At 41.3% G+C, this 13,859-nt stretch overlaps 1 protein-coding gene and 1 long non-coding RNA gene across 2 annotated transcripts in view; both read right to left on the reverse strand.

Moving 5' to 3' along the window:
* LOC124788704 (LIM domain only protein 3-like) overlaps positions 1–13,859 on the reverse strand; it is a 339,539-nt gene that overhangs the window by 265,091 nt on the left and 60,589 nt on the right. The gene's annotated exons all lie outside the window — the stretch shown is intronic.
* On the reverse strand, positions 1,161–5,686 carry LOC124789594. The gene is made up of 2 exons (XR_007016141.1): positions 5,401–5,686; positions 1,161–1,443 (listed from the first exon to the last, which is right to left on the reverse strand). It is a non-coding gene; the product is annotated as an uncharacterized LOC124789594 (long non-coding RNA).

Raw genomic sequence — 13,859 nt, forward strand, 5'->3', positions numbered from 1 at the left:
AATTTGGACCCCTAAATATATAATAAACAATACGGTGCCTTCTCGTCGTGAATGCCTCAATTAATAGTAGTAATATGTAGTCTTGCCTGTGAGCCCCGACGCAGTAGCTAGTTTTACCAGTGAACAGCGAGTTTATCTCATTTTCCACTGCCGACAAAACTTTGTCAGGTAGGCATTTGGAGCAGTATTACTATAGTTATGTCTTTGAGAGTACTCATTATGATGTTTGACTTCTATTGCAAATATGCCATAGATTGTATCCCAGTGTTAATATTGTAGTTTACGCTTAAGGAAAGACGATAAGTTTATGTACACAAACATGTATTATCACCCCTGGAAATGTGTATGAGCTCCCCAACAAAAAAAGTCCAAATTATAATGACTGCTTCTGGGAAATTTAGCGCTGCAGATGACTGATGTTTACGCTTGGGGGGAAACAAGAAATAAGAACTTGGGGTAAAGAAGACATAGTAAGGCTTTACATACACTATCAGAGAAAAGAATGGGCAAAAAGTGCAGCAAAACTGTTTCAGTGCGTAGATCAACCCTATAGAGGCTCTTTCCTGTTGACTGTCTTTTGAGGAAACTAATACAGGAAAGAGTGTAAGAAGAAATGGATGCTTGTGAAATGTGGGCCCACGATGAGTGTACTGGTTCTAGAGACTGACAATTATTTGTGTGATTTTTGTGAATAGATGTTTGCGAATAGTGTTTTTCAAAATACTGAAGCTGTGTGAATAATGATAAAAATAATTTTTCAAATAAATTTAAGGATTGGGACGATGAGCAAGTGGAATTCCACATTGTACACTCTTATAATTATATCTACTTTAACAAAACTGCCTTCCTTGTAAATTCAGGTTTAATCTTGTGAGTTTATCCTGTGGGACTCAAATTATCAGCAAATCATTTTTCGCAGATTGTGTAAGGTTCCACGAAACAAACTTCGTTTTTTGCCACATTCATCACTCCTGAGAAACCGTGTGATAAATAAGTCAAAGATATGTCATTGTATGTGCACAGCAACTCTTATGTACATAGTAATGAAATTGTGGCAATAAATATAAAAAATGAAAATGGGGGCCCAACATACCACCTCTTCCTCTAAGGGAATGATACAACCAGTGGACGCCTTAGGTATTAAGCAATTAAACACAACATTAAGTGTTACTGCATTTTATTTTTTTGAAACCAGAGGCTACACTGTTAGTAAGGTGTCGTCAAGAAAACCCATCGATGAATCAAATCAGCATTAGATGCCTATCCCGGGAAGAAGCCAGGGTAGATTCCACCGGGGATGCCGCCAGGGTAGATCCCTCCAGGGTAGATACCGCCCGGGTAGATCCCTCCAGGGTAGACACCGCCCGGGTACAACAGTCCACCACCTCCTCCGTGAGGCATGGCGGTTGCCACTGCAAACGCCACCGCTGCGACTAACAGGACCTGCCGCACAACACACAGTATCAGTGCTGGTAACACTTTGCCGTTTTCTACAGAAAACACAAAATTATAACTACAGCATTCTACTTTGAATTAATAATATCTACATCTACATACATATTCCTCAAGCTCCCGTATTGTGTGTGGCGGAGGGTACCCTGTACCACTACTTGTCATTTCCTTTCCTGTTCCTCTCGCAAATAGAGCGAGAGAAAAACGACTATCTATATGGTTCCTTATGAGCACTAATTTCTCGTGGTTTATCTTAGTGGTCCTTACGCGAAATGTAGTATGTTGCCGGCAGTAGCGTCGTTCTGCAGTCACGTTCAAATGTCGGGCTCTAAATTTTCTCAGAAGTGTTCCTCGGAAAGAACGTCACCTTCCCTCAAGGGAAGGTGTTATTCGATCCTACCGGTAACAAATCTAGCAGCCCACCTCTGAATTGCTTAGATGTTCTCCTTCAGTCCGACGTGGTAAGGATCCCAAACACTCGAGCAGTACCCAAGAAGAGGTCGCACTAGCACCCGACATGTGGTCTGTTTTACAGATGAACAACATTTTCCCCAAATTTTCCCAATAAACCGAAGTCGACCATTCGCCTTCCGTACCGTAATGCTCACATGCTCGTTCCATTTCTTATCGCTTTGCAACGCTACCCCCAGACATTTGAAAAATGTGACTCTGTCAAGCAGGACGCTGCTAACGCTATATCCAAACATTACGGTTTTGCTTTCTTACTCATCCGCATTAATTTATATTTTTCTACATTTAGAGCTAGCTGTCATTTATCACACCAGCTGAAAATTTTGTCTAAGTCACTCAGCTTCGACACCTTCCCGTACTCCACAGCATCTCGAGCAAACAAGACACACTGGATTCTATTACTTAACGAGTCTTAGAGCAACTCACATATCTGTGAACCTATTCCATATACTCGTAGATTCGTTAACAGTCTGCAGCGGGGCACCGTTTCAAACGCTTTCTGGAAATCTAGAAATGTCTGCCTGTTGCCTTTCGCTGTATATCATGTGAGGAAAGGGCAAGCTGAGTTTCGCATGAGCGATACTTTCTAAAACCGTGCTGATTCGTGGACATAAGTTTCTTGGTTTCAAGAAAATTTGTTATATTTGAACTGAAAACATTTTCAAGGATTCTGCAACAAACCGATGTTAGGGATATTGCTCTTTGATTTTGCGGGTACGTTCTTTTATCCACTTCACCTGCGCTTTTTCCAGTCGCTAGGGACTTGGTTCTGGGTGAGATATTTGCGATGAATGCAAGCTATGTAGGGAGCCAATGCCGTGTAGTACTTTTTGTACAAAACCGAGCAGGGTTTCCATCCGGACCTCGCCACTTCTTTGTTTTCAGCTCTCTCAGTTGTTTCACTACGCCAGGGATGCTTATTATATTGTCGCCCAGACTGTACGCCATGCGACGTGTCAAAGGACGGCACGTTTGCACGATTCTCCTACGTGAACGATTTCTTAAATGCTACCTTCAACTACCACACCTGACTGATCGACGCGTGATTGGATGGAAGCGTTAGATGAAAAAGCATATGATTAGTATTTTTCTGGTTCTTGACCAGATCTTTTGTCAAGGTATGACGGTGTTAGTTGTTGTATGCTTCGCGCAGGGCTCTTTTCACAGACACACGAATCTGTACTAATCTTTAGCTGTCGTCATTTGTGCGTTCTCTTTTGAACCGAGAGTGTAACAGCTTTTGTTTCCTCAGCATTTTCCGAACTACATTGTTAAATCATGGAGGGTCTTTTTCGTCCTTAATCCACTTACCAGGCACATACTTTTCGAGAGAACGATTTACAATCTGTATAAACTTTGTCCATAATTTCTCTACATCCATCATACCGGAACTAAACAATGTCAGTGCACTAAGTGAGATGCAGGCAACTGTTTATCTGCTTTTTCTAGCAATCTGCTAGCGTTCTTGACTGTTTTATTAATTTTCATGACAATAGTTGCTGTAAAGAAAGCTTACCCTGAACTGATTAATTAGTATTTTATAAACTGCTTTTTTAGATCTAGGTAAGGAATTTGCTATTAAATATTCATTGATAATACAAGAAAGTGATAACGAATTACGGTGACTGTAAAGGATACTTTCCGGCTATTTTGGTATAAGGACCCGTGGTCTCCAACAGCTCTATGCAGAGTAACTGCATTTCCTTCGATTTCTTACCCCCTCTTAAATTTCTGTCTGTAGCGCACTGAAAATATCTGCACGAGGCTGTAACAGACTGTATGCGCTGTGTCTCTTTTGGAAACAAACTTGTTCCATTCACTCACGGTACTTGCAATTGAGAACAGTAGAGTACGTTTTATTCTGTACCCTCAAGTTTGCATTCAGTAATGATCGGTTCTGTCTCTGGCGTGTTTTTCAACAACGTTGCCGGCCGTGGTGGCCGAGCGGTTCTAGGCGCTACAGTGTGGAACCGCGCGACCACTACAGTGGCAGGTTCGAATCCTGCCTCGGGCATGAATGTGTGTGATGTCCTTAGGTTAGTAGTTCTAAGTTCTAAGGGGACTGATGACCTCAGAAGTTAAGTCCCATAGTCCTCAGAGCCATTTGAACAATTTTTTTCAACAACGTTCGTTGTACGTTAACTGAGACACACAGCAATATGGTTAGTATTACTGATGAATCGTTGACGGACACGTATCTCGTGCATTGGTTCACTCAATGCTTTTCCATGAACGGCACGACGACGCTATGCTGAACTCTTTCGGCGGCGACGAAAAATACATCACAGTACTTTTGTACCTGGTAGTTGTCGCCTCAGCTCGTGTCTTGTATTGTAAGTTTTGTTGTTCGCGTATTACTTTCTTTTTATTGTTCACAAAAACAAAGGTAGTTATGCAACAAACTGAATAAAACGTAATTACTGCAACGAGCCACGGGAAACAATGTATGCCTCGAAGCAAAAAATATATGTGAACAGTCTTAGAAATTTTGTCTTTGGAGCTCAGGTCCCCACTGTATTTGTTGACGAGGTTATCCCTTTTTTAGCATTGGTAAGGAAACGAACCAACCTGTGCAGGATTAAAATTTATAAAAGACAAGTTGTTAAAAATTATTTTGTCGAACTGCGATTCTGTCGTCCAGACAGCCATTGTCAGTTGATTTTGTAAAATGAATACTCTCACATTTGAGAATTTAAATAAGTCCAATATTTCAATAAGGCCTGCATACATTCTATACAAATTCGTTATCAATTTACAGTGCGTTTGTCTGTAGTTCATGTTACAAGTTACCCACATAGTTATACTAGCTATTGTCATGTATCCTTTCGTTAGTGAGAATAGAACAGTCAGGTGTGCAAATGTTGGTTCCAGACGTCACATATGAGTACCGTATTGGTAATTCTTATTATCATATAGTGCCGTACGATTAAACGTGCTAGAGAAAGAAAGGGAATATGGAATGAAAATTTATTGCGACGGGATTTCGTGACTTCATTAGGCGATTTAATTTCACAGGCAGGCAGTAAGATGCATTCGGATAGATTCAACGCACAACACATTATCCTCATCTACCACGAGAGGAATAAAGCGGGATAAATACCGATTCTTAGTAAATTACAGGATAAATTCAGAATGAGAGATTCCTTAAATGAACGACGATTGCCATAGGAAAATTCACTTGCAGAATGACGATGACTAACAACTGACGACTATGCTGCTTTCGCTTCACTATTTTGGAAGCAGCCGTAAGGAATTCATACCCAGAATAAAATCTGTGCTTGATAAGATATCTGGCACCTTCCCTAAAGGACATATTTGTACCGAATTTGACTTTCTGCTTTGTCTTGTGAAAAAAGGTCTACAACTATTACTTTAGTATTCAGGGAGATAACTAGCGAATTTCGTACTTACACTACAGTAGGCCAAACATTTTAAAAATTGCAGTTTTTTAATGATGACCAGAGCTGTGGTACTCACCAGGAGAAGCTTCATGTTAATCCGAATGCGTGAGACGACTGCTGCTGAGAGGACGGGCGGCAGCTTTTATGCGGCGCCGCTGGCGGCACACGCGACTGACACTGACGTTGACGGCGGGCGTCCAACGTCGTGCCGGTGTAATGTTGATCGCACTTCACCTGTCGCCGACGGGAACATTTCGACGTCAGCGGAGTCGGCAGCAGCGCTCCGACCGTCAAGGTGACACTGTTGCCTTTTGTCATCTCTAAACGCCTTGGTGACATCTGTTTCCTTCCGCGAAACGACTTGTTTGTGTTTACTAGAGGTAATTCCATACACGGCGCTTGCAAAATATGTACTGAGAAAGAAAGGGTATGTCGCTACGATATCACGATATGATCTCTCGTGAACTACGCCAGCTGTCGGTACAGTTCACCGTTTAATAATAGGTTTGTATAGTTTACCGTTTATTAACAGATGCGAGATCTATGCCAGTCGAAGACGAAGTATGAGTGTTCCTGGATTCATACATACTCAGACAATAAGAGTGGTGTTTGTCACTCTACGATGACACTGGTCATAAGTGGACGATATTTAAAGAAACAATAGATAAAATAATGTTTTTTAATTATAACTCAGTAACTGAAGAGAGAGGGAGACAGCAAAGATTCTCTTTGGATAGGTGCAGAGGTAGCTGATTTTGATTTCGGTAACGAGAAGAACAAACCAGCAAGAGGACAGGATGTATGTTACAGAGTTTTTGAGACATGGTTTGTGGAATAAACTTTATATTACGTCTGAAATCTCTCGGAAATGCTTCACTGATTAAAACCACGAAAAGGTGTTGGCGATCACAGGACAGAACCCTCTTTTTTCGTTTCTGAAGTACAGAGATGCGAACAGAGCCGAAGTATTCTAACAGGTTATCCCTTAATGCTAATTCTGCAATTATCATCTTTATTCCATTATTTTAAAATCGTGTAAGAGAGAGCTATGTAGGTTTCATATTCAGTAAAAGAGCTTTACGAGAAGTTTCAGTAATCTTTAACTGTCCTCCAGAACAAGGTTCTAGTGGAGACGGTTTGCCGTTGCCTCCTTGGATCTCTTATGAAGAGTGTATAGGTGTCGTGTGGTTGACTGTCGAGTGTGCTCGTGCAGTGTGGTATTGCGTTGTGAGTGTGCTCCTGTGAATGAGGGATAGGGAGAGGATAAAAGCCTGTGACGGACCGTAGCTTACACTTCTGCAATAACTGTGAAGGCACCGATGAGCTAAACGTCTCCTTTTGGTGAATGAACCACAGTCAACAGCTTTATATGCCCTCAGTCCATGACATGCGGCAGAGAGCTTTATGATTTAGTTCAGGACATTCCCACAAAATCTAGTACTCCTAAACTCTCTAAACTCCCCTTACTCTGCCAAATAATGGTTTTCTAAATTTTATCTACTACCAGGAAATGTGCCGGGTACCTCTGAGTACAGCACCACTGCACACGCTCGTACATGGGAACGGATATATGAAAGATAGTAAGACGATACATGATCTAACTGTGTCCTCTTATTCTGTAACTGAGCGTTATAGAATCTCACAGCAATAAGTATCTTAAAATTATTATACTAACCATGTAGCCATTAAAAAGAAAAAAATACCGCTTTAATTTAAATTAAAATTCAAACCTGAATTATCCCCGTATCATATTAACATCTAACTTCTTTCACTTCATAAATTTAAATCCTGTGATTGTGATAGAAAGAAAACCATTCACCATGATGAAAAAGAAATTTAACTAACACGAAATAATTTAAAAGGCGGTAATTAATTAATTCTGATCTAAAATAACGAAATAGCGACTGTACTCCAAAAGCTTGTAATGTAACAGCTGCGTTTGCGTTGATGCTAAGTTGGTAAAAGCTTTATGTGGTGCGTTATTCAGACGCGGTAGACGATTAGAAATGATACACTACTGGAAGCTGACGAAGAATGTTCGCGACAATAAATAACCATGCCAGCTTCAACCTCAGTGGCGGCCAGAATTGCACTCTCCTATCTTTGCCTTTCGTGGAAAACGCTTATCTAGCTGATCCATCGAGAATTACGGAACCAGTCTTTCGTGTTTCTAAAACTCTACAAGGACTTTTCTACAAGTCTGGCTCGCCCAGCACTGCTGGAATAAACGTTATGGTTGTTAATGGCATAGAGACGGCCTATGGGTTGCTTGCATAACAAAACTTTTACTTTTCGGTGGAAATTACGGTTTCACGAAACTTACTTAATGATTCCTACCGCCGCGCGGGATTAGCCGAGCGGTCTCAGGCGCTTCAGCCATGGACTGTGCGGCAGATCCCGGCAGAGGTTCGAGTCCTCCCTCGGGCATGGGTGTGTGTGTTTGTCCTTAGGATAATTTAGGTTAAGTAGTGTGTAAGCTTAGGGACTGATGACCTTAGCAGTTAAGTCATATAAGATTTCACACACATTTGAACATTTTTTTGACTGCTACCATGTGTTCACTGAGAAATTTCCGAGGATTTCACAAGCACCGATCGTGTAAAACACAGAAATTTCTTGTTTCACCGCATGCTCGCCTAGCAAAACAGATACTTGCTTAGAGAATATCGGAACAGATGCAAGTGATTAGTTTGAATTTACAGCAAGCGTAAACTAATAAAGTCGCTTTTCATTAAGATATATCGTTAGAAGCAAACACTGCCCGAAATTCCTAAAGGATGTATAACACGATCGTCAGCACTCAAGATGTACAGGAGGGCGTGTTGAAAAGTAATGCCTCCGAATTTTTTATTCCGTTCCCAATATCGTTCGAGGTATTACACGTCGTGCATGTTACTCGATCGACTTTCCCGCTTCGCTGACACATGTTGCAACCGTCTGAGGCTAGAGGGCTCTGAATTGTAGGGTGCAACTTGGTGGTTTGTAACGTAATTATGTCAGTCCGTGAGAAACAGCGTGCTATAATCGAATTTATAACCAGAGAAAACTTCGTCCACACATAGAGCACCCTTACCTTCAGAATTAGAATGCCATAGCACACACGAGGTTGCGATACCTGCAAAAATCCGACGCTTTCGGTTCACTATCATCCGTCATTCTTCATAAATTTCCGACTCGACCGCATCCGATTTTCATCTGTTTCCAAACCTTACAGAACACCATCGAATTCTTCACTTTGTTGATGATGAAGCGGTGCAAGCAGATTTAATGTTGTGGTTCCGTGAACAAATTCAACCTTTCTACAGTGCCGCTATCAAGAAATTGGTCTCTAGTTGGGAGAAATATGTGCGTCGTCAGGGTGACTGTGTTGAGAAATAAATATGTCGACATGAAAGAATAAGATGTACAATGTTAAAAAAGTTTATTTTCTTTCACAGATTTAAGAGTTTTCACATAAAAAATTCGGAAGCATTACTTCTCAGCCCTCGTACAAACGACGCGGTAGAGAAGGTTTCTTGTTCTCTGGAACTCTTTGAAGACGATACAAATCTAAGTCTCGTCAAAATGAGATTCAGAGAAACTTGAAAATATCGGGCCCTTGGTGAAAACCTGTCGACCGAACCTCAAGCCTAGACTGATACCTGTATAAAGTAAAGTCCTCTGTCATGATTTCTCCTCGTATTTTCGGGCTAATCAGAGGAACTACTTGTAGGGATTCTGAGATGGTTGTCACTAAAAGACAGACTGATTCTCGAGGAGGTTTTGTGTGAAACAGTTTATTAATATTTCATGCAAATTGTCTGGACTGTGATGAATTACAGCTCCACGTTGCGGTGAAAACCATACAATTGTCGTCTAGTGGTGAATGGCAGAACTCTTCGAAATCTTTGTGAGCACATGAGGATGGAGAAAGGCCGCCAAGCCGTAACACCAGACCAACACAAGCTACCGCCACCGGGAAGCCAGAGTGAGCCGCTGCTGACTTGTTAAAAGACCTGTGATGCAGGACATATCAGATACTAAGCTGATAACAGAATTTTTAGTTTTTAGTTTATAGTTAATGTTTATGGGGTGTGAACGTATTTATAGGGAAATGTCACACAAAATTGTACCTCTGCATAGTCTGAATCACGAGGAAGGTTTGTGATAAGAACACTAAGCAATAGTTCACCCGACTGCAGCATCATGATGGCTCTAGATACTCCTACCTGGAGGCTGGAACAAGCTCAAGCCAAACTGGTGCTGCAGTCAGGCAACCTGACAGCACGGTAGCTCAAAGCTCTCATCACTCTCTCAAGCTGTTACTCTAAATGCTACTTACATATAGAATAGGTAAATTCGAGGCTCCTGAGAACTTTACTGCTGAGTCTCGCTTAAATTATTTAACTTACAGAGAGGTGGCAAAAAGTCATTGGACAGTTTCTAACATCATGTCGGACCTCCTTTTGGTCGGAGTAATTTAACAGCTCCATGTGACACGTACTCAACATGTCGTTGGAAGTTTCCTGCATATATACTGAGCCACGTTGCCCCTACAGCCGTCCCCAACTGCGAAATTGCTGCCGGTGCAGGATTTTGTACTCGAACTAACCTCCCATTATATTCCATAAATATTCGGTGGGATCCATGTCGAGTGATCTGGGTGGCCAAACCATTCTCTCGAATGTCCAGCATGTTCTTAAAACCAACCACGAACAATCGTGCCCTGGTGACTTGCAGCATTGCCACCCGTAAAAATTCCGTCGTTGTTTGGGAACATGAATTCCATGAACGGCTGGAAATGGTCCCCAAGTAGCCGAACCTAACCATTTCCAGTCAAGTATTGGTTCAGTTGCATCAGAGGATCTAGTCCATTCCATGTAAACGCAGCCCACACCATTACGGAGCCAACACCAGGTTGCACAGTGCCTTGTTGACAATTTGGGCCCATGGCTTCGTGGAGTCTGCGCCACACTCGAACCCTACCACCATCTTCTATTAACGGAAATCGGTACTGATCTGACCAGGTCACAGTTTCCTAGTCGTCTAGGGTCCAAACGATATTGTCATGAGCCCAGGAGATGTGCTGTTAGCAAAGGCACTCGCTTCGGTCGTCTGCTGCTATAGCCCATTAACGCCATATTTCACCGCACTGTCCGAACGGATACATTCGTCGAACGTTCCACATTGATGCCGGTGGTTATATCATGCAGTATTGCTTGTCTGTTAGCACTGACAACTATTCACAAACGCCGCTGCTCTCTGTCGTTAAGTGAAGGCTGTCGGCCACTGCTCTGTCCATGGTGAGAGGTAAGGCCTGAAATTTGGTATCTCGGCACACTAGACACTTTGGATCTCGTAATACTGAATTCCCTAATTTTTTCAGAAATTGAACGACTCATATGTCTAGTTGCAACTACCATTCCGCGTTCAAAGTCCATTAATTCCCGTCATCCGGGCCATAGTCATGTCAGACACCTTTTCACATGAGTCAGCTAAGTATAACTGACAGACCCGCCATACGCTGCCCTTTTTACGCCTTGCGTACGCGATAGTACCGCCATCTGTACATGTGTTTATAGTTATCTCATGACTATTGTCACCTCAGTGTGTATGAAAGTAATGATAACAGTTACTTAACATAGTTCTCTGAGTTTTAGTGCTACCAGTGTGAAGCTGGGACAGGTTGCTAGTATTTTATATAAAGCTCCTAAAAGAGAAAAACAGTACACTGCTTAACTATGTATCAGTGCCGGGAATCAAGTGTCTAGAAATGTGTAGTTATTTGAAATTTACATGACTTCTTAAATTGAGCCGTGCAAATGACATATGCTAGATGTATTAGTATAAAATGCCTAGAGAGATGTAAGACACCTAAATAATTTTTCAGCTTCAGCCACTACAACTTTTGAATACCGTTGCAGATCAACAAATGTCATACAACATAATAATTTAACTCTTCTGAAAAATTCTTGGATACTGTTGGTCTGTCAGAGAACCTTACCAGTTGCGTTAACCGCGCGTTTCGCCCCTAGTTTATTTAGGCATTACAGGAGAATTACAGAAATGTTCATCGAATTCTAATTCGGAAGGCGCTAGAAGAAAGCTTCTGTGGTTTACGGTGTGCCTCATCTCAATACTTGGGGAATCCATGTTCCTATACCTGTCAAGAACCATATTAATTCCTCATTTCGCATCTCGTATAATGACAGTGGGCATAAAATTAGGCCATTTACCGAGGATTAGTGGAAAGTATTTCTTCTTATGGGTCATGTAGGAGTGAAACAGAAAGGGGACATACATTTTATTGTTAGCTTACCATCAGTGTGAGTTTAGGAATAATTTTGATGATGATACGCCATTTTCGGTAACAAAATTTTATTTTCATGTTTTAGATCGACCAAAACTCCGCTTTCAAGGACTCGTTGACTACATCCACTTCCGTTAAGCACATAGTGGTAAATAAACGACATAGTTGTTTAATAATAGTTGAAAAAAGATGTCTCGGACGAGATAAACGAAGTACATAATTATTAATGCTTACCTGCATTTGACGATGAAATATTCCTGTTCTGCAACAGTGAAAATCTTCCTCATTTGCATTTATACTTCAAATAATGTAACAGCTTATGACCGGTCTGCAGTGTTTAAATGATACAATACGTAGCAGATGTAACAAAATTACTCTGTGAAGTTAAAGATTACTTTTAAATTCTTGGATGCACTGTGCATCATACCGCGCGTAAATGAAGGTAATCACTAACAAAAATTTATTTATTTCACTTATCTCTATCGGGATAATTTTTCGCGTAAACTAACAACTATGTCGTTAACTGAGTGCTAGATGATAAACTGAGGCATACACAACAACAAAATGCCACTGTATTCCTTAAGAATAGAGTTGTAGCCTCGAAACGTGTTTAGAAAGAGGAAGAATAGAATGTTTTGACTGCAGCGGCGTATTGTTAACAAAAATTTCCTATCCTGTAAGTTTCTGTCACGGACTGTCCCCTACTAAATGTCCGTCAATAAAGCACCAATGTAAGTTTGCCCTCTAGCGGCTATCGCAAACCATGCTAATCACTACAGAAAAACGAAAGCTATTATCTAATTTCTAAATAGTTTATTTGTTACATAAACTGCAGCAGAACATATCACTGACCGATTTCAAAACATACATTATAAATGGTTTATATAAAATAATGTGAAAATTATATATTATTTTTAATTTTGTTACATCGAGTAACCTCCGCTACAAACGTGCACGTGCAGTGGTTTGTGGACTAGACATGGACTGTAGATGAAACATATCCGCCTTGCTACATTAGGTCAGCTCATACTAGTTTAGAGAGAGCGCCGTTTCCAAGCATGTTAAATCATATCCTTCCTTTACATTCATTTCATGTTTGTAGATGTTATGTAACAAAACTCTGTTTCCAGTGTTAGTTAGTAGGTCTTATTGTGTTGTTATACAAACTGAAGGTCTCAGCTCGTACGTCAGCCGTGTTCGGTACTGCAGTCTATGAAATAAAAAACTACTAGTAAATCGTGAATATCCACACTTGGAACCGGAATTTATCCTCCAATACATGCAGTGAGAGTATTACAGCAACAGATTTTCTACACTCACGATTCAGTTTGAAAACCGACGATGTATGCCTATGCCTGCACGACATTCCGTTCAAAAAAACCTGTAGACTTTCAATCATCAGTACCATACTGGCCTAATTGCAAGAGTTGCATTTGAACGAGTGGAGCTCAAATTCTCTTCCTGAAATTCCAGTAATTTTCGTGGTGTCCCTAAATCACTCAAGCTGAATACCGGAACGGTACCTGCTGCATTCTTGTTAGTAGGAGGTATTTCACCAACGATGTTACTATCTTTGCTAACAAGTCGATAAACCCTAAAATTTCTGTAGTGTTGTCTTAAACATGCAGCAGATCTGTGACTGAGCGGAAGTAAGCTTGTTTGCTTAGAGGGCGCACTTTAGTGACCCCAACTTAAAGGGTAACTTGTGTCCCACATTCTCCGGAGCAGTCGACTCTTTTAGCACAGGTCTGGTTGGCACTTCGCCAGCTGTAGAGGAGAGTATCTGCGCGGCAGAAAATTAAACCGCTGACATTAGCATTCCGATGGGGAACAAGATCTCCTACTGTGTGCATCGCACAAATTGCTCTCTCGACCTTGAGACGTTGCCACCAAAAGATTGGGAGACTCGTCTTGAAACCCGCAGGGTGCGACACATGTGATTCAGACAGTGCTTACGACCAGAGTAGAACTCTGGGGGCAATGGTTAAAGGGAGATTGTGCTTATGTTGCCCGCTCTTCGTTTCCTTCCCCAGATGCCTGAGCGCGGGGTGGAGCTATAACCCACTGCTCCTCACAGCTCTATGAAAGGGATAATGAAAAATTGTAACAAAAGGTTTGTGGTAGTGTGTCTAACGTTGTTCTACTGGCGAGTAAAAATCTTTGCATAATTAACATTTTTGTGTATTGTGCAATCGCATTGCTTCCACAAAAGCAAATCTCATCTCCATCCCAAGAGCGAGTAAGTG

The sequence above is a fragment of the Schistocerca piceifrons genome, chromosome 3 (assembly GCF_021461385.2).
Source record: "Schistocerca piceifrons isolate TAMUIC-IGC-003096 chromosome 3, iqSchPice1.1, whole genome shotgun sequence".
Classification (NCBI taxonomy): domain Eukaryota; kingdom Metazoa; phylum Arthropoda; class Insecta; order Orthoptera; family Acrididae; genus Schistocerca; species Schistocerca piceifrons.